Below are 18,258 nucleotides of genomic sequence, written 5' to 3' on the forward strand. Positions count from 1 at the left end.
AAATGAGCTTGTAATCTGGCTTCTGCAACTTTGAACATGAAAAATCCAATGAGGAGAAGAAAAGCAAAGCCAAAGAGTCCATCCCAAAATCCGACAAACAAGCAAAATGAACAAAAAACATTGAATTCAATTCTTTCTGATTTTAGAAACTGCATTAAAGAAGGGGTGCACCGGTCCTGGAGATACTGCAATACCAGGTCAATGCGTGGAGTGGACAGAGCAAGCTCTTTTTCCATCTCCCTGTTCTAAAAATCCATTTAATATATGGTCCCCAGATAGGGGACGTATCAGATATTAAACTGATAAGAACAGATACTACACTTGATCTTAGCCAAAAGGCCGAGAAGCGATAACCAGAATTGGTTTCAAACTACGGAGCCACCCAAGGATCCTGAAAAGTCCATTTGTGGAGATGAGCTCCTGGACTCCCGTTAAGAAGACATGTTGTCAACCTCTAGATCCCTTACATGCCTGCACTTTTCGGCTTGCTGCTGCTGCAATCCACGCGTTTTAGATCTGCATAACTCCACCTCTTTAAACACAGCACCTTCACCCCCTGCTGTTCCCACCCGCCTCAACACCGTTGGAAGGGAGGAGAACCAATTAAGGCGGGGGGTGGGGTGGAACGAGCAGCTGTCTACCCTTAGCAGGAGGGCTCCTGATTACATACCTCTCCTGCTGCTGCTGCTGCTGGCTGTCCAGCAGCAGACTGAAGGTGGCTGCTGCTGTGCACAGGTATATAAAGGCTCAGAGCCTATTATGACACGCGCAGCCAGCGTTCCATTGCCACATTCCATCTACTGCAGGCAGGATACCTGGCTGGCTGAATGTCGCTGAGAAGCTCACAGAAACCGCCATAAGCAACAGTTTAACAGAATGCCACAGACTAATCAACCAAACTTTTTGGGTTGGGTTCTCTTTTATAGTCTGCAGGCATTAAATGAAAGAAGTCAGTGTTCCAGCAGAAGGAGACAACGTTTCAGAAAAGGCATTGTAGCAAACCAAAAAAGAAATTTTAAGCGCAGCAGAGTAACCAGCGCACATACCTGTTAGCTCAGGTGAGTTTAAAAGGCTGCTGTTGATAACAAGGGCATTTGCTAAATAGATGGTGTGTGTGCAACAATATACTGAAAGGTCAATTATATTGTGCAGCTTATCTCACCACCTGTAGTTATTTAGGTGAAAGCTCCAAAATGCTTGCCTAATATGTCTGTTTATCCAAAAGGAAGTAAAAAGGGAGAGCTAGAAAGATAGCATTGCATCACATTACATGGCAATGCAATGCACAGTTGCTGAAGTTGAACCAAAATGAGCTTGTAATCTGGCTTCTGCAACTTTAAACATGAAAAATCCAATGAGGAGAAGAAAAGCAAAGCCAAAGAGTCCATCCCAAAATCCGACAAACAAGCAAAATGAACAAAAAACATTGAATTCAATTCTTTCTGATTTTAGAAACTGCATTAAAGAAGGGGTGCAACGGTCCTGGAGATACTGCAATACCAGGTCAATGCGTGGAGTGGACAGAGCAAGCTCTTTTTCCATCTCCCTGTTCTAAAAATCCATTTAATATATGGTCCCCAGATAGGGGACGTATCAGATATTAAACTGATAAGAACAGATACTACACTTGATCTTAGCCAAAAGGCCGAGAAGCGATAACCAGAATTGGTTTCAAACTACGGAGCCACCCAAGGATCCTGAAAAGTCCATTTGTGGAGATGAGCTCCTGGACTCCCGTTAAGAAGACATGTTGTCAACCTCTAGATCCCTTACATGCCTGCACTTTTCGGCTTGCTGCTGCTGCAATCCACGCGTTTTAGATCTGCATAACTCCACCTCTTTAAACACAGCACCTTCACCCCCTGCTGTTCCCACCCGCCTCAACACCGTTGGAAGGGAGGAGAACCAATTAAGGCGGGGGGTGGGGTGGAACGAGCAGCTGTCTACCCTTAGCAGGAGGGCTCCTGATTACATACCTCTCCTGCTGCTGCTGCTGCTGGCTGTCCAGCAGCAGACTGAAGGTGGCTGCTGCTGTGCACAGGTATATAAAGGCTCAGAGCCTATTATGACACGCGCAGCCAGCGTTCCATTGCCACATTCCATCTACTGCAGGCAGGATACCTGGCTGGCTGAATGTCGCTGAGAAGCTCACAGAGACCGCCATAAGCAACAGTTTAACAGAATGCCACAGACTAATCAACCAAACTTTTTGGGTTGGGTTCTCTTTTATAGTCTGCAGGCATTAAATGAAAGAAGTCAGTGTTCCAGCAGAAGGAGACAACGTTTCAGAAAAGGCATTGTAGCAAACCAAAAAAGATATTTTAAGCGCAGCAGAGTAACCAGCGCACATACCTGTTAGCTCAGGTGAGTTTAAAAGGCTGCTGTTGATAACAAGGGCATTTGCTAAATAGATGGTGTGTGTGCAACAATATACTGAAAGGTCAATTATATTGTGCAGCTTATCTCACCACCTGTAGTTATTTAGGTGAAAGCTCCAAAATGCTTGCCTAATATGTCTGTTTATCCAAAAGGAAGTAAAAAGGGAGAGCTAGAAAGATAGCATTGCATCACATTACATGGCAATGCAATGCACAGTTGCTGAAGTTGAACCAAAATGAGCTTGTAATCTGGCTTCTGCAACTTTGAACATGAAAAATCCAATGAGGAGAAGAAAAGCAAAGCCAAAGAGTCCATCCCAAAATCCGACAAACAAGCAAAATGAACAAAAAACATTGAATTCAATTCTTTCTGATTTTAGAAACTGCATTAAAGAAGGGGTGCACCGGTCCTGGAGATACTGCAATACCAGGTCAATGCGTGGAGTGGACAGAGCAAGCTCTTTTTCCATCTCCCTGTTCTAAAAATCCATTTAATATATGGTCCCCAGATAGGGGACGTATCAGATATTAAACTGATAAGAACAGATTTTTTTTTTTTTTTTTTCGAAAGCCCGAATTCGTGTACAAAACCCGAGTGCGCTTAAAAAAGTGACAAGTGCCACAAAAAAAGTGCACTAGGATGCTGGTCTTCTTGAAACCCTCTCCAAAAGGAGAATGGTCCCCCAAAGCATTCCCCGTCCCTCCGAGCCAAAAGGCCACAGCGAGGAACAGGGACAAAAAGCCACCTCCAGCCGAAGCCAGAGGCGACCCAATCTTACCCCCAGCACCTGCCCGAGTTCTCACCCGAGCAAGGCACTGGGAGCCAAAGACTGTGCTCCCCTCCCGGAAGAGGGGAGCCAACAACGCTCTCCTCCCAAAAGAGGAGAGCCAGGGGGGTTCAGGGGGGAGCGGAACCTGATGGCCACACACTCCCCCCCTAGACCTGCCAAGAGAGGAACCCGTAAGGGAACCGCATCCCGACAAAATCCTAGTAGGACGTGACACACGTGAATAAGTGGACACACAGTGACAAAGAAATTAAATAAATAGTGAAGGTTTCACAGTATAATACTGCCCGGACCTTCGACCGGGAATTGAAAAATTCCCCATCCTAAGGCCAGAAGGCCCGGAATAAGGGTGTGTGCGAAGAAAGAAAATTTGAAATGCTTGTGCAAATGTACCATAAACTCAAGTGGGGTTCCCAATCCCAGTGAGTTAAGGCACCCCAGGGTCACCACTCCTGGGGCACTTCACACTTCGGGCTTTCGATCTTCCCCGGCCCAATGGCGTCGATCCTGGGGGGCCATGCTTTCCACCAGATGACTATATTAGCCACCTGGCGTACTAACAAGCGCCTAAACCCCAGTGTGCATAATGTATCAATCTACTAGGGCGGCCAACATCCAAAACCGCCTTTTCGAAAGATACTACACTTGATCTTAGCCAAAAGGCAGAGAAGCGATAACCAGAATTGGTTTCAAACTACGGAGCCACCCAAGGATCCTGAAAAGTCCATTTGTGGAGATGAGCTCCTGGACTCCCGTTAAGAAGACATGTTGTCAACCTCTAGATCCCTTACATGCCTGCACTTTTCGGCTTGCTGCTGCTGCAATCCACGCGTTTTAGATCTGCATAACTCCACCTCTTTAAACACAGCACCTTCACCCCCTGCTGTTCCCACCCGCCTCAACACCGTTGGAAGGGAGGAGAACCAATTAAGGCGGGGGGTGGGGTGGAACGAGCAGCTGTCTACCCTTAGCAGGAGGGCTCCTGATTACATACCTCTCCTGCTGCTGCTGCTGCTGGCTGTCCAGCAGCAGACTGAAGGTGGCTGCTGCTGTGCACAGGTATATAAAGGCTCAGAGCCTATTATGACACGCGCAGCCAGCGTTCCATTGCCACATTCCATCTACTGCAGGCAGGATACCTGGCTGGCTGAATGTCGCTGAGAAGCTCACAGAGACCGCCATAAGCAACAGTTTAACAGAATGCCACAGACTAATCAACCAAACTTTTTGGGTTGGGTTCTCTTTTATAGTCTGCAGGCATTAAATGAAAGAAGTCAGTGTTCCAGCAGAAGGAGACAACGTTTCAGAAAAGGCATTGTAGCAAACCAAAAAAGATATTTTAAGCGCAGCAGAGTAACCAGCGCACATACCTGTTAGCTCAGGTGAGTTTAAAAGGCTGCTGTTGATAACAAGGGCATTTGCTAAATAGATGGTGTGTGTGCAACAATATACTGAAAGGTCAATTATATTGTGCAGCTTATCTCACCACCTGTAGTTATTTAGGTGAAAGCTCCAAAATGCTTGCCTAATATGTCTGTTTATCCAAAAGGAAGTAAAAAGGGAGAGCTAGAAAGATAGCATTGCATCACATTACATGGCAATGCAATGCACAGTTGCTGAAGTTGAACCAAAATGAGCTTGTAATCTGGCTTCTGCAACTTTGAACATGAAAAATCCAATGAGGAGAAGAAAAGCAAAGCCAAAGAGTCCATCCCAAAATCCGACAAACAAGCAAAATGAACAAAAAACATTGAATTCAATTCTTTCTGATTTTAGAAACTGCATTAAAGAAGGGGTGCACCGGTCCTGGAGATACTGCAATACCAGGTCAATGCGTGGAGTGGACAGAGCAAGCTCTTTTTCCATCTCCCTGTTCTAAAAATCCATTTAATATATGGTCCCCAGATAGGGGACGTATCAGATATTAAACTGATAAGAACAGATTTTTTTTTTTTTTTTTTTCGAAAGCCCGAATTCGTGTACAAAACCCGAGTGCGCTTAAAAAAGTGACAAGTGCCACAAAAAAAGTGCACTAGGATGCTGGTCTTCTTGAAACCCTCTCCAAAAGGAGAATGGTCCCCCAAAGCATTCCCCGTCCCTCCGAGCCAAAAGGCCACAGCGAGGAACAGGGACAAAAAGCCACCTCCAGCCGAAGCCAGAGGCGACCCAATCTTACCCCCAGCACCTGCCCGAGTTCTCACCCGAGCAAGGCACTGGGAGCCAAAGACTGTGCTCCCCTCCCGGAAGAGGGGAGCCAACAACGCTCTCCTCCCAAAAGAGGAGAGCCAGGGGGGTTCAGGGGGGAGCGGAACCTGATGGCCACACACTCCCCCCCTAGACCTGCCAAGAGAGGAACCCGTAAGGGAACCGCATCCCGACAAAATCCTAGTAGGACGTGACACACGTGAATAAGTGGACACACAGTGACAAAGAAATTAAATAAATAGTGAAGGTTTCACAGTATAATACTGCCCGGACCTTCGACCGGGAATTGAAAAATTCCCCATCCTAAGGCCAGAAGGCCCGGAATAAGGGTGTGTGCGAAGAAAGAAAATTTGAAATGCTTGTGCAAATGTACCATAAACTCAAGTGGGGTTCCCAATCCCAGTGAGTTAAGGCACCCCAGGGTCACCACTCCTGGGGCACTTCACACTTCGGGCTTTCGATCTTCCCCGGCCCAATGGCGTCGATCCTGGGGGGCCATGCTTTCCACCAGATGACTATATTAGCCACCTGGCGTACTAACAAGCGCCTAAACCCCAGTGTGCATAATGTATCAATCTACTAGGGCGGCCAACATCCAAAACCGCCTTTTCGAAAGATACTACACTTGATCTTAGCCAAAAGGCAGAGAAGCGATAACCAGAATTGGTTTCAAACTACGGAGCCACCCAAGGATCCTGAAAAGTCCATTTGTGGAGATGAGCTCCTGGACTCCCGTTAAGAAGACATGTTGTCAACCTCTAGATCCCTTACATGCCTGCACTTTTCGGCTTGCTGCTGCTGCAATCCACGCGTTTTAGATCTGCATAACTCCACCTCTTTAAACACAGCACCTTCACCCCCTGCTGTTCCCACCCGCCTCAACACCGTTGGAAGGGAGGAGAACCAATTAAGGCGGGGGGTGGGGTGGAACGAGCAGCTGTCTACCCTTAGCAGGAGGGCTCCTGATTACATACCTCTCCTGCTGCTGCTGCTGCTGGCTGTCCAGCAGCAGACTGAAGGTGGCTGCTGCTGTGCACAGGTATATAAAGGCTCAGAGCCTATTATGACACGCGCAGCCAGCGTTCCATTGCCACATTCCATCTACTGCAGGCAGGATACCTGGCTGGCTGAATGTCGCTGAGAAGCTCACAGAGACCGCCATAAGCAACAGTTTAACAGAATGCCACAGACTAATCAACCAAACTTTTTGGGTTGGGTTCTCTTTTATAGTCTGCAGGCATTAAATGAAAGAAGTCAGTGTTCCAGCAGAAGGAGACAACGTTTCAGAAAAGGCATTGTAGCAAACCAAAAAAGAAATTTTAAGCGCAGCAGAGTAACCAGCGCACATACCTGTTAGCTCAGGTGAGTTTAAAAGGCTGCTGTTGATAACAAGGGCATTTGCTAAATAGATGGTGTGTGTGCAACAATATACTGAAAGGTCAATTATATTGTGCAGCTTATCTCACCACCTGTAGTTATTTAGGTGAAAGCTCCAAAATGCTTGCCTAATATGTCTGTTTATCCAAAAGGAAGTAAAAAGGGAGAGCTAGAAAGATTGCATTGCATCACATTACATGGCAATGCAATGCACAGTTGCTGAAGTTGAACCAAAATGAGCTTGTAATCTGGCTTCTGCAACTTTGAACATGAAAAATCCAATGAGGAGAAGAAAAGCAAAGCCAAAGAGTCCATCCCAAAATCCGACAAACAAGCAAAATGAACAAAAAACATTGAATTCAATTCTTTCTGATTTTAGAAACTGCATTAAAGAAGGGGTGCACCGGTCCTGGAGATACTGCAATACCAGGTCAATGCGTGGAGTGGACAGAGCAAGCTCTTTTTCCATCTCCCTGTTCTAAAAATCCATTTAATATATGGTCCCCAGATAGGGGACGTATCAGATATTAAACTGATAAGAACAGATACTACACTTGATCTTAGCCAAAAGGCCGAGAAGTGATAACCAGAATTGGTTTCAAACTACGGAGCCACCCAAGGATCCTGAAAAGTCCATTTGTGGAGATGAGCTCCTGGACTCCCGTTAAGAAGACATGTTGTCAACCTCTAGATCCCTTACATGCCTGCACTTTTCGGCTTGCTGCTGCTGCAATCCACGCGTTTTAGATCTGCATAACTCCACCTCTTTAAACACAGCACCTTCACCCCCTGCTGTTCCCACCCGCCTCAACACCGTTGGAAGGGAGGAGAACCAATTAAGGCGGGGGGTGGGGTGGAACGAGCAGCTGTCTACCCTTAGCAGGAGGGCTCCTGATTACATACCTCTCCTGCTGCTGCTGCTGCTGGCTGTCCAGCAGCAGACTGAAGGTGGCTGCTGCTGTGCACAGGTATATAAAGGCTCAGAGCCTATTATGACACGCGCAGCCAGCGTTCCATTGCCACATTCCATCTACTGCAGGCAGGATACCTGGCTGGCTGAATGTCGCTGAGAAGCTCACAGAGACCGCCATAAGCAACAGTTTAACAGAATGCCACAGACTAATCAACCAAACTTTTTGGGTTGGGTTCTCTTTTATAGTCTGCAGGCATTAAATGAAAGAAGTCAGTGTTCCAGCAGAAGGAGACAACGTTTCAGAAAAGGCATTGTAGCAAACCAAAAAAGAAATTTTAAGCGCAGCAGAGTAACCAGCGCACATACCTGTTAGCTCAGGTGAGTTTAAAAGGCTGCTGTTGATAACAAGGGCATTTGCTAAATAGATGGTGTGTGTGCAACAATATACTGAAAGGTCAATTATATTGTGCAGCTTATCTCACCACCTGTAGTTATTTAGGTGAAAGCTCCAAAATGCTTGCCTAATATGTCTGTTTATCCAAAAGGAAGTAAAAAGGGAGAGCTAGAAAGATAGCATTGCATCACATTACATGGCAATGCAATGCACAGTTGCTGAAGTTGAACCAAAATGAGCTTGTAATCTGGCTTCTGCAACTTTGAACATGAAAAATCCAATGAGGAGAAGAAAAGCAAAGCCAAAGAGTCCATCCCAAAATCCGACAAACAAGCAAAATGAACAAAAAACATTGAATTCAATTCTTTCTGATTTTAGAAACTGCATTAAAGAAGGGGTGCACCGGTCCTGGAGATACTGCAATACCAGGTCAATGCGTGGAGTGGACAGAGCAAGCTCTTTTTCCATCTCCCTGTTCTAAAAATCCATTTAATATATGGTCCCCAGATAGGGGACGTATCAGATATTAAACTGATAAGAACAGATTTTTTTTTTTTTATCGAAAGCCCGAATTCGTGTACAAAACCCGAGTGCACTTAAAAAAGTGACAAGTGCCACAAAAAAAGTGCACTAGGATGCTGGTCTTCTTGAAACCCTCTCCAAAAGGAGAAGGGTCCCCCAAACCATTCCCCGTCCCTCCGAGCCAAAAGGCCACAGCGAGGAACAGGGACAAAAAGCCACCTCCAGCCGAAGCCAGAGGCGACCCAATCTTACCCCCAGCACCTGCCCGAGTTCTCACCCGAGCAAGGCACTGCGAGCCAAAGACTGTGCTCCCCTCCCGGAAGAGGGGAGCCAACAACGCTCTCCTCCCGAAAGAGGAGAGCCAGGGGGGTTCAGGGGGGAGCGGAACCTGATGGCCACACACTCCCCCCCTAGACCTGCCAAGAGAGGAACCCGTAAGGGAACCGCATCCCGACAAAATCCTAGTAGGACGTGACACACGTGAATAAGTGGACACACAGTGACAAAGAAATTAAATAAATAGTGAAGGTTTCACAGTATAATACTGCCCGGACCTTCGACCGGGAATTGAAAAATTCCCCATCCTAAGGCCAGAAGGCCCGGAATAAGGGTGTGTGCGAAGAAAGAAAATTTGAAGTGCTTGTGCAAATGTGCCATAAACTCAAGTGGGGTTCCCAATCCCAGTGAGTTAAGGCACCCCAGGGTCACCACTCCTGGGGCACTTCACACTTCGGGCTTTCGATCTTCCCCGGCCCAATGGCGTCGATCCTGGGGGGCCATGCTTTCCACCAGATGACTATATTAGCCACCTGGCGTACTAACAAGCGCCTAAACCCCAGTGTGCATAATGTATCAATCTACTAGGGCGGCCAACATCCAAAACCGCCTTTTCGAAAGATACTACACTTGATCTTAGCCAAAAGGCCGAGAAGCGATAACCAGAATTGGTTTCAAACTACGGAGCCACCCAAGGATCCTGAAAAGTCCATTTGTGGAGATGAGCTCCTGGACTCCCGTTAAGAAGACATGTTGTCAACCTCTAGATCCCTTACATGCCTGCACTTTTCGGCTTGCTGCTGCTGCAATCCACGCGTTTTAGATCTGCATAACTCCACCTCTTTAAACACAGCACCTTCACCCCCTGCTGTTCCCACCCGCCTCAACACCGTTGGAAGGGAGGAGAACCAATTAAGGCGGGGGGTGGGGTGGAACGAGCAGCTGTCTACCCTTAGCAGGAGGGCTCCTGATTACATACCTTTCCTGCTGCTGCTGCTGCTGGCTGTCCAGCAGCAGACTGAAGGTTGCTGCTGCTGTGCACAGGTATATAAAGGCTCAGAGCCTATTATGACACGCGCAGCCAGCGTTCCATTGCCACATTCCATGTACTGCAGGCAGGATACCTGGCTGGCTGAATGTCGCTGAGAAGCTCACAGAGACCGCCATAAGCAACAGTTTAACAGAATGCCACAGACTAATCAACCAAACTTTTTGGGTTGGGTTCTCTTTTATAGTCTGCAGGCATTAAATGAAAGAAGTCAGTGTTCCAGCAGAAGGAGACAACGTTTCAGAAAAGGCATTGTAGCAAACCAAAAAAGAAATTTTAAGCGCAGCAGAGTAACCAGCGCACATACCTGTTAGCTCAGGTGAGTTTAAAAGGCTGCTGTTGATAACAAGGGCATTTGCTAAATAGATGGTGTGTGTGCAACAATATACTGAAAGGTCAATTATATTGTGCAGCTTATCTCACCACCTGTAGTTATTTAGGTGAAAGCTCCAAAATGCTTGCCTAATATGTCTGTTTATCCAAAAGGAAGTAAAAAGGGAGAGCTAGAAAGATAGCATTGCATCACATTACATGGCAATGCAATGCACAGTTGCTGAAGTTGAACCAAAATGAGCTTGTAATCTGGCTTCTGCAACTTTGAACATGAAAAATCCAATGAGGAGAAGAAAAGCAAAGCCAAAGAGTCCATCCCAAAATCCGACAAACAAGCAAAATGAACAAAAAACATTGAATTCAATTCTTTCTGATTTTAGAAACTGCATTAAAGAAGGGGTGCACCGGTCCTGGAGATACTGCAATACCAGGTCAATGCGTGGAGTGGACAGAGCAAGCTCTTTTTCCATCTCCCTGTTCTAAAAATCCATTTAATATATGGTCCCCAGATAGGGGACGTATCAGATATTAAACTGATAAGAACAGATACTACACTTGATCTTAGCCAAAAGGCCGAGAAGCGATAACCAGAATTGGTTTCAAACTACGGAGCCACCCAAGGATCCTGAAAAGTCCATTTGTGGAGATGAGCTCCTGGACTCCCGTTAAGAAGACATGTTGTCAACCTCTAGATCCCTTACATGCCTGCACTTTTCGGCTTGCTGCTGCTGCAATCCACGCGTTTTAGATCTGCATAACTCCACCTCTTTAAACACAGCACCTTCACCCCCTGCTGTTCCCACCCGCCTCAACACCGTTGGAAGGGAGGAGAACCAATTAAGGCGGGGGGTGGGGTGGAACGAGCAGCTGTCTACCCTTAGCAGGAGGGCTCCTGATTACATACCTCTCCTGCTGCTGCTGCTGCTGGCTGTCCAGCAGCAGACTGAAGGTGGCTGCTGCTGTGCACAGGTATATAAAGGCTCAGAGCCTATTATGACACGCGCAGCCAGCGTTCCATTGCCACATTCCATCTACTGCAGGCAGGATACCTGGCTGGCTGAATGTCGCTGAGAAGCTCACAGAGACCGCCATAAGCAACAGTTTAACAGAATGCCACAGACTAATCAACCAAACTTTTTGGGTTGGGTTCTCTTTTATAGTCTGCAGGCATTAAATGAAAGAAGTCAGTGTTCCAGCAGAAGGAGACAACGTTTCAGAAAAGGCATTGTAGCAAACCAAAAAAGAAATTTTAAGCGCAACAGAGTAACCAGCGCACATACCTGTTAGCTCAGGTGAGTTTAAAAGGCTGCTGTTGATAGCAAGGGCATTTGCTAAATAGATGGTGTGTGTGCAACAATATACTGAAAGGTCAATTATATTGTGCAGCTTATCTCACCACCTGTAGTTATTTAGGTGAAAGCTCCAAAATGCTTGCCTAATATGTCTGTTTATCCAAAAGGAAGTAAAAAGGGAGAGCTAGAAAGATAGCATTGCATCACATTACATGGCAATGCAATGCACAGTTGCTGAAGTTGAACCAAAATGAGCTTGTAATCTGGCTTCTGCAACTTTGAACATGAAAAATCCAATGAGGAGAAGAAAAGCAAAGCCAAAGAGTCCATCCCAAAATCCGACAAACAAGCAAAATGAACAAAAAACATTGAATTCAATTCTTTCTGATTTTAGAAACTGCATTAAAGAAGGGGTGCACCGGTCCTGGAGATACTGCAATACCAGGTCAATGCGTGGAGTGGACAGAGCAAGCTCTTTTTCCATCTCCCTGTTCTAAAAATCCATTTAATATATGGTCCCCAGATAGGGGACGTATCAGATATTAAACTGATAAGAACAGATTTTTTTTTTTTTTTTTTTTTTTTTAAAGCCCGAATTCGTGTACAAAACCCGAGTGCGCTTAAAAAAGTGACAAGTGCCACAAAAAAAGTGCACTAGGATGCTGGTCTTCTTGAAACCCTCTCCAAAAGGAGAAGGGTCACCCAAACCATTCCCCGTCCCTCCGAGCCAAAAGGCCACAGCGAGGAACAGGGACAAAAAGCCACCTCCAGCCGAAGCCAGAGGCGACCCAATCTTACCCCCAGCACCTGCCCGAGTTCTCACCCGAGCAAGGCACTGGGAGCCAAAGACTGTGCTCCCCTCCCGGAAGAGGGGAGCCAACAACGCTCTCCTCCCGAAAGAGGAGAGCCAGGGGGGTTCAGGGGGGAGCGGAACCTGATGGCCACACACTCCCCCCCTAGACCTGCCAAGAGAGGAACCCGTAAGGGAACCGCATCCCGACAAAATCCTAGTAGGACGTGACACACGTGAATAAGTGGACACACAGTGACAAAGAAATTAAATAAATAGTGAAGGTTTCACAGTATAATACTGCCCGGACCTTCGACCGGGAATTGAAAAATTCCCCATCCTAAGGCCAGAAGGCCCGGAATAAGGGTGTGTGCGAAGAAAGAAAATTTGAAGTGCTTGTGCAAATGTGCCATAAACTCAAGTGGGGTTCCCAATCCCAGTGAGTTAAGGCACCCCAGGGTCACCACTCCTGGGGCACTTCACACTTCGGGCTTTCGATCTTCCCCGGCCCAATGGCGTCGATCCTGGGGGGCCATGCTTTCCACCAGATGACTATATTAGCCACCTGGCGTACTAACAAGCGCCTAAACCCCAGTGTGCATAATGTATCAATCTACTAGGGCGGCCAACATCCAAAACCGCCTTTTCGAAAGATACTACACTTGATCTTAGCCAAAAGGCCGAGAAGCGATAACCAGAATTGGTTTCAAACTACGGAGCCACCCAAGGATCCTGAAAAGTCCATTTGTGGAGATGAGCTCCTGGACTCCCGTTAAGAAGACATGTTGTCAACCTCTAGATCCCTTACATGCCTGCACTTTTCGGCTTGCTGCTGCTGCAATCCACGCGTTTTAGATCTGCATAACTCCACCTCTTTAAACACAGCACCTTCACCCCCTGCTGTTCCCACCCGCCTCAACACCGTTGGAAGGGAGGAGAACCAATTAAGGCGGGGGGTGGGGTGGAACGAGCAGCTGTCTACCCTTAGCAGGAGGGCTCCTGATTACATACCTCTCCTGCTGCTGCTGCTGCTGGCTGTCCAGCAGCAGACTGAAGGTGGCTGCTGCTGTGCACAGGTATATAAAGGCTCAGAGCCTATTATGACACGCGCAGCCAGCGTTCCATTGCCACATTCCATCTACTGCAGGCAGGATACCTGGCTGGCTGAATGTCGCTGAGAAGCTCACAGAGACCGCCATAAGCAACAGTTTAACAGAATGCCACAGACTAATCAACCAAACTTTTTGGGTTGGGTTCTCTTTTATAGTCTGCAGGCATTAAATGAAAGAAGTCAGTGTTCCAGCAGAAGGAGACAACGTTTCAGAAAAGGCATTGTAGCAAACCAAAAAAGAAATTTTAAGCGCAGCAGAGTAACCAGCGCACATACCTGTTAGCTCAGGTGAGTTTAAAAGGCTGCTGTTGATAACAAGGGCATTTGCTAAATAGATGGTGTGTGTGCAACAATATACTGAAAGGTCAATTATATTGTGCAGCTTATCTCACCACCTGTAGTTATTTAGGTGAAAGCTCCAAAATGCTTGCCTAATATGTCTGTTTATCCAAAAGGAAGTAAAAAGGGAGAGCTAGAAAGATAGCATTGCATCACATTACATGGCAATGCAATGCACAGTTGCTGAAGTTGAACCAAAATGAGCTTGTAATCTGGCTTCTGCAACTTTGAACATGAAAAATCCAATGAGGAGAAGAAAAGCAAAGCCAAAGAGTCCATCCCAAAATCCGACAAACAAGCAAAATGAACAAAAAACATTGAATTCAATTCTTTCTGATTTTAGAAACTGCATTAAAGAAGGGGTGCACCGGTCCTGGAGATACTGCAATACCAGGTCAATGCGTGGAGTGGACAGAGCAAGCTCTTTTTCCATCTCCCTGTTCTAAAAATCCATTTAATATATGGTCCCCAGATAGGGGACGTATCAGATATTAAACTGATAAGAACAGATACTACACTTGATCTTAGCCAAAAGGCCGAGAAGCGATAACCAGAATTGGTTTCAAACTACGGAGCCACCCAAGGATCCTGAAAAGTCCATTTGTGGAGATGAGCTCCTGGACTCCCGTTAAGAAGACATGTTGTCAACCTCTAGATCCCTTACATGCCTGCACTTTTCGGCTTGCTGCTGCTGCAATCCACGCGTTTTAGATCTGCATAACTCCACCTCTTTAAACACAGCACCTTCACCCCCTGCTGTTCCCACCCGCCTCAACACCGTTGGAAGGGAGGAGAACCAATTAAGGCGGGGGGTGGGGTGGAACGAGCAGCTGTCTACCCTTAGCAGGAGGGCTCCTGATTACATACCTCTCCTGCTGCTGCTGCTGCTGGCTGTCCAGCAGCAGACTGAAGGTGGCTGCTGCTGTGCACAGGTATATAAAGGCTCAGAGCCTATTATGACATGCGCAGCCAGCGTTCCATTGCCACATTCCATCTACTGCAGGCAGGATACCTGGCTGGCTGAATGTCACTGAGAAGCTCACAGAGACCGCCATAAGCAACAGTTTAACAGAATGCCACAGACTAATCAACCAAACTTTTTGGGTTGGGTTCTCTTTTATAGTCTGCAGGCATTAAATGAAAGAAGTCAGTGTTCCAGCAGAAGGAGACAACGTTTCAGAAAAGGCATTGTAGCAAACCAAAAAAGAAATTTTAAGCGCAGCAGAGTAACCAGCGCACATACCTGTTAGCTCAGGTGAGTTTAAAAGGCTGCTGTTGATAACAAGGGCATTTGCTAAATAGATGGTGTGTGTGCAACAATATACTGAAAGGTCAATTATATTGTGCAGCTTATCTCACCACCTGTAGTTATTTAGGTGAAAGCTCCAAAATGCTTGCCTAATATGTCTGTTTATCCAAAAGGAAGTAAAAAGGGAGAGCTAGAAAGATAGCATTGCATCACATTACATGGCAATGCAATGCACAGTTGCTGAAGTTGAACCAAAATGAGCTTGTAATCTGGCTTCTGCAACTTTGAACATGAAAAATCCAATGAGGAGAAGAAAAGCAAAGCCAAAGAGTCCATCCCAAAATCCGACAAACAAGCAAAATGAACAAAAAACATTGAATTCAATTCTTTCTGATTTTAGAAACTGCATTAAAGAAGGGGTGCACCGGTCCTGGAGATACTGCAATACCAGGTCGATGCGTGGAGTGGACAGAGCAAGCTCTTTTTCCATCTCCCTGTTCTAAAAATCCATTTAATATATGGTCCCCAGATAGGGGACGTATCAGATATTAAACTGATAAGAACAGATACTACACTTGATCTTAGCCAAAAGGCCGAGAAGCGATAACCAGAATTGGTTTCAAACTACGGAGCCACCCAAGGATCCTGAAAAGTCCATTTGTGGAGATGAGCTCCTGGACTCCCGTTAAGAAGACATGTTGTCAACCTCTAGATCCCTTACATGCCTGCACTTTTCGGCTTGCTGCTGCTGCAATCCACGCGTTTTAGATCTGCATAACTCCACCTCTTTAAACACAGCACCTTCACCCCCTGCTGTTCCCACCCGCCTCAACACCGTTGGAAGGGAGGAGAACCAATTAAGGCGGGGGGTGGGGTGGAACGAGCAGCTGTCTACCCTTAGCAGGAGGGCTCCTGATTACATACCTCTCCTGCTGCTGCTGCTGCTGGCTGTCCAGCAGCAGACTGAAGGTGGCTGCTGCTGTGCACAGGTATATAAAGGCTCAGAGCCTATTATGACACGCGCAGCCAGCGTTCCATTGCCACATTCCATCTACTGCAGGCAGGATACCTGGCTGGCTGAATGTCGCTGAGAAGCTCACAGAGACCGCCATAAGCAACAGTTTAACAGAATGCCACAGACTAATCAACCAAACTTTTTGGGTTGGGTTCTCTTTTATAGTCTGCAGGCATTAAATGAAAGAAGTCAGTGTTCCAGCAGAAGGAGACAACGTTTCAGAAAAGGCATTGTAGCAAACCAAAAAAGAAATTTTAAGCGCAGCAGAGTAACCAGCGCACATACCTGTTAGCTCAGGTGAGTTTAAAAGGCTGCTGTTGATAACAAGGGCATTTGCTAAATAGATGGTGTGTGTGCAACAATATACTGAAAGGTCAATTATATTGTGCAGCTTATCTCACCACCTGTAGTTATTTAGGTGAAAGCTCCAAAATGCTTGCCTAATATGTCTGTTTATCCAAAAGGAAGTAAAAAGGGAGAGCTAGAAAGATAGCATTGCATCACATTACATGGCAATGCAATGCACAGTTGCTGAAGTTGAACCAAAATGAGCTTGTAATCTGGCTTCTGCAACTTTGAACATGAAAAATCCAATGAGGAGAAGAAAATCAAAGCCAAAGAGTCCATCCCAAAATCCGACAAACAAGCAAAATGAACAAAAAACATTGAATTCAATTCTTTCTGATTTTAGAAACTGCATTAAAGAAGGGGTGCACCGGTCCTGGAGATACTGCAATACCAGGTCAATGCGTGGAGTGGACAGAGCAAGCTCTTTTTCCATCTCCCTGTTCTAAAAATCCATTTAATATATGGTCCCCAGATAGGGGACGTATCAGATATTAAACTGATAAGAACAGATACTACACTTGATCTTAGCCAAAAGGCCGAGAAGCGATAACCAGAATTGGTTTCAAACTACGGAGCCACCCAAGGATCCTGAAAAGTCCATTTGTGGAGATGAGATCCTGGACTCCCGTTAAGAAGACATGTTGTCAACCTCTAGATCCCTTACATGCCTGCACTTTTCGGCTTGCTGCTGCTGCAATCCACGCGTTTTAGATCTGCATAACTCCACCTCTTTAAACACAGCACCTTCACCCCCTGCTGTTCCCACCCGCCTCAACACCGTTGGAAGGGAGGAGAACCAATTAAGGCGGGGGGTGGGGTGGAACGAGCAGCTGTCTACCCTTAGCAGGAGGGCTCCTGATTACATACCTCTCCTGCTGCTGCTGCTGGCTGTCCAGCAGCAGACTGAAGGTGGCTGCTGCTGTGCACAGGTATATAAAGGCTCAGAGCCTATTATGACACGCGCAGCCAGCGTTCCATTGCCACATTCCATCTACTGCAGGCAGGATACCTGGCTGGCTGAATGTCGCTGAGAAGCTCACAGAGACCGCCATAAGCAACAGTTTAACAGAATGCCACAGACTAATCAACCAAACTTTTTGGGTTGGGTTCTCTTTTATAGTCTGCAGGCATTAAATGAAAGAAGTCAGTGTTCCAGCAGAAGGAGACAACGTTTCAGAAAAGGCATTGTAGCAAACCAAAAAAGAAATTTTAAGCGCAGCAGAGTAACCAGCGCACATACCTGTTAGCTCAGGTGAGTTTAAAAGGCTGCTGTTGATAACAAGGGCATTTGCTAAATAGATGGTGTGTGTGCAACAATATACTGAAAGGTCAATTATATTGTGCAGCTTATCTCACCACCTGTAGTTATTTAGGTGAAAGCTCCAAAATGCTTGCCTAATATGTCTGTTTATCCAAAAGGAAGTAAAAAGGGAGAGCTAGAAAGATAGCATTGCATCACATTACATGGCAATGCAATGCACAGTTGCTGAAGTTGAACCAAAATGAGCTTGTAATCTGGCTTCTGCAACTTTGAACATGAAAAATCCAATGAGGAGAAGAAAAGCAAAGCCAAAGAGTCCATCCCAAAATCCGACAAACAAGCAAAATGAACAAAAAACATTGAATTCAATTCTTTCTGATTTTAGAAACTGCATTAAAGAAGGGGTGCACCGGTCCTGGAGATACTGCAATACCAGGTCAATGCGTGGAGTGGACAGAGCAAGCTCTTTTTCCATCTCCCTGTTCTAAAAATCCATTTAATATATGGTCCCCAGATAGGGGACGTATCAGATATTAAACTGATAAGAACAGATACTACACTTGATCTTAGCCAAAAGGCCGAGAAGCGATAACCAGAATTGGTTTCAAACTACGGAGCC

At 46.2% G+C, this 18,258-nt stretch overlaps 11 non-coding genes and 5 pseudogenes across 11 annotated transcripts; all 16 read right to left on the minus strand.

The window, feature by feature from the left end:
* Nucleotides 1-160: 160 nt before the first annotated feature.
* On the minus strand, nt 161-351 carry LOC141227661 (U2 spliceosomal RNA). The gene has a single exon (XR_012294647.1). It is a non-coding gene; the product is annotated as a U2 spliceosomal RNA (small nuclear RNA).
* Nucleotides 352-1,466: 1,115 nt separating this feature from the next.
* On the minus strand, nt 1,467-1,657 carry LOC141227024 (U2 spliceosomal RNA). The gene has a single exon (XR_012294136.1). It is a non-coding gene; the product is annotated as a U2 spliceosomal RNA (small nuclear RNA).
* Nucleotides 1,658-2,772: 1,115 nt separating this feature from the next.
* On the minus strand, nt 2,773-2,955 carry LOC141227246 (U2 spliceosomal RNA). The gene has a single exon (XR_012294330.1). It is a non-coding gene; the product is annotated as a U2 spliceosomal RNA (small nuclear RNA).
* Nucleotides 2,956-3,749: 794 nt separating this feature from the next.
* LOC141227359 (U2 spliceosomal RNA) lies at nt 3,750-3,841 on the minus strand (annotated as a pseudogene).
* Nucleotides 3,842-4,956: 1,115 nt separating this feature from the next.
* LOC141227245 (U2 spliceosomal RNA) lies at nt 4,957-5,140 on the minus strand. The gene has a single exon (XR_012294329.1). It is a non-coding gene; the product is annotated as a U2 spliceosomal RNA (small nuclear RNA).
* A 794-nt stretch (nt 5,141-5,934) lies between these two features.
* Nucleotides 5,935-6,026, minus strand: LOC141227360 (U2 spliceosomal RNA; annotated as a pseudogene).
* A 1,115-nt stretch (nt 6,027-7,141) lies between these two features.
* LOC141226950 (U2 spliceosomal RNA) lies at nt 7,142-7,332 on the minus strand. The gene has a single exon (XR_012294063.1). It is a non-coding gene; the product is annotated as a U2 spliceosomal RNA (small nuclear RNA).
* A 1,115-nt stretch (nt 7,333-8,447) lies between these two features.
* Nucleotides 8,448-8,632, minus strand: LOC141227191 (U2 spliceosomal RNA). Its single transcript, XR_012294288.1, has one exon. It is a non-coding gene; the product is annotated as a U2 spliceosomal RNA (small nuclear RNA).
* Nucleotides 8,633-9,421: 789 nt separating this feature from the next.
* Nucleotides 9,422-9,513, minus strand: LOC141227343 (U2 spliceosomal RNA; annotated as a pseudogene).
* A 1,115-nt stretch (nt 9,514-10,628) lies between these two features.
* LOC141227662 (U2 spliceosomal RNA) lies at nt 10,629-10,819 on the minus strand. Its single transcript, XR_012294648.1, has one exon. It is a non-coding gene; the product is annotated as a U2 spliceosomal RNA (small nuclear RNA).
* Nucleotides 10,820-11,934: 1,115 nt separating this feature from the next.
* Nucleotides 11,935-12,141, minus strand: LOC141227258 (U2 spliceosomal RNA; annotated as a pseudogene).
* Nucleotides 12,142-12,916: 775 nt separating this feature from the next.
* On the minus strand, nt 12,917-13,008 carry LOC141227344 (U2 spliceosomal RNA; annotated as a pseudogene).
* A 1,115-nt stretch (nt 13,009-14,123) lies between these two features.
* On the minus strand, nt 14,124-14,314 carry LOC141227663 (U2 spliceosomal RNA). Its single transcript, XR_012294649.1, has one exon. It is a non-coding gene; the product is annotated as a U2 spliceosomal RNA (small nuclear RNA).
* A 1,115-nt stretch (nt 14,315-15,429) lies between these two features.
* LOC141227028 (U2 spliceosomal RNA) lies at nt 15,430-15,620 on the minus strand. Its single transcript, XR_012294140.1, has one exon. It is a non-coding gene; the product is annotated as a U2 spliceosomal RNA (small nuclear RNA).
* Nucleotides 15,621-16,735: 1,115 nt separating this feature from the next.
* LOC141227664 (U2 spliceosomal RNA) lies at nt 16,736-16,926 on the minus strand. Its single transcript, XR_012294650.1, has one exon. It is a non-coding gene; the product is annotated as a U2 spliceosomal RNA (small nuclear RNA).
* Nucleotides 16,927-18,038: 1,112 nt separating this feature from the next.
* LOC141227666 (U2 spliceosomal RNA) lies at nt 18,039-18,229 on the minus strand. The gene has a single exon (XR_012294651.1). It is a non-coding gene; the product is annotated as a U2 spliceosomal RNA (small nuclear RNA).
* Nucleotides 18,230-18,258: the final 29 nt, after the last annotated feature.

This window comes from Phyllobates terribilis, unplaced genomic scaffold (assembly GCF_046119375.1).
Source record: "Phyllobates terribilis strain yellow unplaced genomic scaffold, ASM4611937v1 Scaffold_416__1_contigs__length_1633014, whole genome shotgun sequence".
Taxonomy (NCBI): domain Eukaryota; kingdom Metazoa; phylum Chordata; class Amphibia; order Anura; family Dendrobatidae; genus Phyllobates; species Phyllobates terribilis.